This window comes from Lasioglossum baleicum, unplaced genomic scaffold (assembly GCF_051020765.1).
Source record: "Lasioglossum baleicum unplaced genomic scaffold, iyLasBale1 scaffold2042, whole genome shotgun sequence".
Taxonomy (NCBI): domain Eukaryota; kingdom Metazoa; phylum Arthropoda; class Insecta; order Hymenoptera; family Halictidae; genus Lasioglossum; species Lasioglossum baleicum.
In genome coordinates, this window is record NW_027471101.1 from 24 (window position 1) to 4,775 (window position 4,752).

At 20.0% G+C, this 4,752-nt stretch overlaps 1 pseudogene; it reads right to left on the reverse strand.

The window, feature by feature from the left end:
* Positions 1–934: 934 nt before the first annotated feature.
* Positions 935–1,595, reverse strand: LOC143221197 (cytochrome c oxidase subunit 1 pseudogene; annotated as a pseudogene).
* Between the last annotated feature and the right edge of the window lie 3,157 nt (positions 1,596–4,752).

The following is a 4,752-nucleotide window of genomic DNA, read 5'->3' on the forward strand; positions in this document are numbered from 1 at the left end:
TTTAAAGATGGAAAACAAATAAATAACCAAATCGTTATTGGAGTAATTTTTCAAATTACTTCAATTAAATGATTTTTTAATAAATATAAATTAATAATTTTGTTATTTACATTATCAACAATTAAATATGAAGTAAAAACAATAATTAGTAATATAAATATTATAATAAAGTTATGTAAATGACTGAAATTATCAGAATGGAGCGAATTTGAATGTTGAAAAAAAAATATATTTCATGTTGCTATTTTTAATAATAAAATTAAATTTTATATAATTGAATTTTAAATTCATTGCAATTTTCTGCCATATTAAAATTTTTTAATTATTAAAATTCTACACTCATTAAATGAATGATCTAAGGAGGATAATTTATTAATCATTGTAAAGAAGATTGAAAAAATGTAAATAATAATAAACGTTTACAAATTAAACTTTCTAAAGTTAAAAATAATAAGAAAATTATTCAATTTAATGAAATAATAGAACCAATTGAAGATAATAAGTTTCAACAGTATTAAGAATCATGATAATCAGAATAACGGCGAGGTATTCCTATTAAAACTAAAAAATGTTGAGGAAAAAATGTTATATTTACTCCAACAAATATTACTAAAAATTCATAAACTTATCATTTTTTATTTAATATTAAACCAGTAATTAACGGATATCAGTGATTAAATCTTGAAATAATAGAAAAAAGATCTCCTATTGATAAAACATAATGAAAATGAGCAACAACATAATAGGTATCATGTAAAATAATATCACTAGATAAATTAGATGATGTAATTCCTGTTAATCCTCCAATTGTATATAATAAAATAAAACATGAAGATCATACAATAGAATTATTTATATTAAATTTTGGACCATTATTGGTTGCTAATCGTCTAAAAACATTAATTCCAGTTGGAACAGCAATAATCATATTTGCCGAAGTAAAATAAGCACGAGTATCTACATCTAACCCAATAGTAAATATATGATGAGTTCAAACAATAAAAGCTAAAAATCCAATTCCTAATATTGCATAAATTTTTCCTAAATTACCAAATACCTCTTTTTTACCACTTTCATTGATAATAATTTGAGAAATTAATCCAAAGCCAGGTAAAATTAAAATATAAACTTATGGATGACAAAAATTCAAAATAAATGTTCATATAATACAGGATCACCTCCTCCTCTAGGATCAAAAAAAGATGTATTAAAATTACGTTCAAATATTAATATTGTAATAGCTCCTGCTAACACAGGTAAAGATAATAATAATAAAATTATTGTAAAAAAATCAGATCAAGGAAATAATGGTATTTTATTTAAATCTAATCTAAAGTTTTTTAATCATATAATTGTCGTTATTAAATTTACAGCTCCTATAAGTGATGAAATACCAGACATACGGAGAAAAAAAATTTTAAATCTACAGACGGACATGAATGAAAAACATAATTAGATACAGGAGGATATGCAGTTCAACCAGTTCCAGGTATAAAATTAAAAATTCTTCTAGTTAATAATTATAATAATGAAGGAGGCAATAATCAAAATCTAATATTATTTATTCGAGGAAATGATATATCAATTGATCTTAATATTAAAGGAATTAATCAATTACCAAATCCTCCAATTAAAAAACGTATAACTATAAATAAAGTTATTAAAAATGCATGACGTGTAACTAAAGAATTATATAATATATCATTATTTAATAACATTTCAAGAATACATAATTCTACGCGAATTAAAAATCTTAAAGAAGAACCAATTATTCCTGATCATATAGCTAATGTAAAGAAAAGAATGCCAATATCCTTAGGAGTTTATGATATTAATCATTTAATTAAAATTTAAATTAAAATTTATTTTTAATTTTGAAAATTAATAGTTGTTAATTTAACTTAAAATTTTTATAGAATTAAAAAATGTTAAATTTTCATTAATAAATTTAAAATTAGTTTCTTTTATCAGACATAATAATTTTTATATTTATTAATATTTAATTATAGTTTTAAAAAACATTGAATTGCAAATTTAAAATTATATAAATAAAATATATTAATTATTTAATATTTATAATATATTAAACATAAATACTATCAAAATGTTAAATACCAAAAAAATAATATCAAAAAATTAAACGAAAAATTATAACTAATAACAAATTTTTTAAAATAAAAATTTATACTTACAAATAAAAATATAATAAATTTTGTATAACAATTTAAATAAACATTTCTAATTAATAAAATTATAAATAAGTCTAATAAATATATTATATTCAGTAATAAATATAAAGATTTTAATCAATAATCATTTAACAGTAAAGAAAAAAAATTAGTAAAATTGAATAAATTAATAAAATTAATATAAATAAAATAATTAAATTATTTTTATAATTTAGTATAAAAATATTTAAATTATTATCTATATATTTATATTAATATAAAGAATATATAAAATAATATTAATAAAATAAATATATTTTTCATTAATATAATAAACAATTTATTAATATATAATTTAACATTAAAGTTGAACATCAATTAATTTTTCTTATATTAATTAATTTTAATATATTAATAGATAAATATAAAATTCGAAGAATTCCAAACAAAATTATTTTATAATCTAATTTTAAAATTAAGCAATAAAAATTTAAAGTAATAAATTTTATTAAAGTTGAAGATAAAAAAATACAATTCCAATTTACTAATTCATATGATTTAATTATTAAAAAATGAAAAGAAAATAATCCTTATTTTATTATCAATGAAATAAATAAAAAATAATTTAATAAATTTCATAAATAAATTATTTCAACCAAATTTATAAAATTTATTATAAAAATTACCAATAAAATTCTAGAAGTAATTGATATACAAAAAATCATTAAACTTGATAAGTTATTATTAAAATTTAAATTAATTACTCTAATTCTAATAAATATTGCCATCTCAAAAATAAATCACTTTAAAATAACATTTGATAATAATAAAAAAAATAAATATAAAATAAAAATTTAATATATAAAATTTATAGATTTATTTTTTAATGTTAATTTATATAATTTATTTAAAATTAAATTATATTATAATTCTTAATATTATTTCAATATTTTTATAACTAATAGTAGTAAATAAATTTAAATAATTATTTTATCAAAATATTCCTTTTATCAGACATATCATTACATATATAATAAATGATTATTAATAAATTAAATGAAAAATATATAAAATAATAAAATAAAGAATTTTAAATATTTATAATTTTATATTCATAAATAAATTGAATTTAAAGCCTAAACCCTATAAAATATTAAAATTTATTTTTAATATTTATAAATTTTATATTCTTATAGAAATTAAATTTAAAACCTATAAAATATTAAAATATATTTTTAATATTTATATGTTTCGTATCCTTAAATAAATTATATTCAAAACCTATAAAATATTCAAATTAATTAATAATTATAGGTTTTGTGTCCTTAAATAAATTAATAAACCTATAAATATTAAAAATATATTAAATTTAAAACCTATAAAATATTAAAAATAATTTTTAATATTTATAAATTTTAGATTAAAATTAATTATTTATAACAATGGTATGAAATTAAATGGTGTTGAACTTGCTTTCGAGTGATCCGTCGACATTACTGTATGGTCATCGTCAATTTCCTTAACCATAACATTGTACCGTATGCATTCATTCTCAGTTTTCTATTTATTGACAAATACTGGAATTTACTGATATGATATTTTCGATTTTTATCAAAATTTTCAGTTTTTATAAAAAAAATTGTACTCGCTAGTAAAAGTGCCCATGGAGTTAGTTGTGTTCACGATTCTGATAATATTTTGTTAATCTCTTTGTTATCATATTTGATTATCTGTATACGTACCTACGCTGTCGGAGCGTCACTACTGACATGGTCTTGTGTGTGCGTACTGCAGAACGAAGCGGCACCACTGGATGGACTTTCGATAATTTCTGTAACCATATTATTGTACCGTATGCATTCCTTCTGCATTGTTTTATTTATTTCAACATACTACATTTTACTGTCATGCTATTTTCAATTTTCATCGAAATTCACAATTTATATATTAAAAAATTGTATTTTTTCAGTAAATGTGTCTTTAGAATTAGTTGAGTGTACGTTTATGACATTACTCTGTTAAACTTATTGCTATTTTATATGATTGTCTCTATACGTACTCACGCTGTCAGAACAAAGCGACTAGCGTGGCCTTGAAGCTGCGAACAGCAGAACGCAGCGACACTACTGAATTTTCGTCGATAATTTCATCTATCCTTGATTTTGTAACGTATGCATTCTACCCAGTTTTCAATTTCCAAAGATGTACTGTAATTATCTGTTAGGGCGATTTCGATTTCCATTAAAATTTTCAGTTTTTAGATTTAAAAAATTGCATTTCTTAATAGAAGTGTCATTAGAATTAGTTGAACGCACTCATATGACACACTTTACTTAAACTTATTGTTCTTCTCTATTATGCCCCGTATGCGCACCTACGTTTGCGGAGCGACAGGGCTGGGTTGACTTTGATGTTGCGTTCGGCAGATCGGAGCGACAATACTGGGTGGCCTTCGTTAATGCCTTTAATCATGGTATTGTAACGTCTGTATTATGTTCACTTCTCTGATTAATATTACATATGGTAATATATTGTTCTGAAATATCCGATTCTTTTCAATATTTCTTATATTTAATTTTAAATA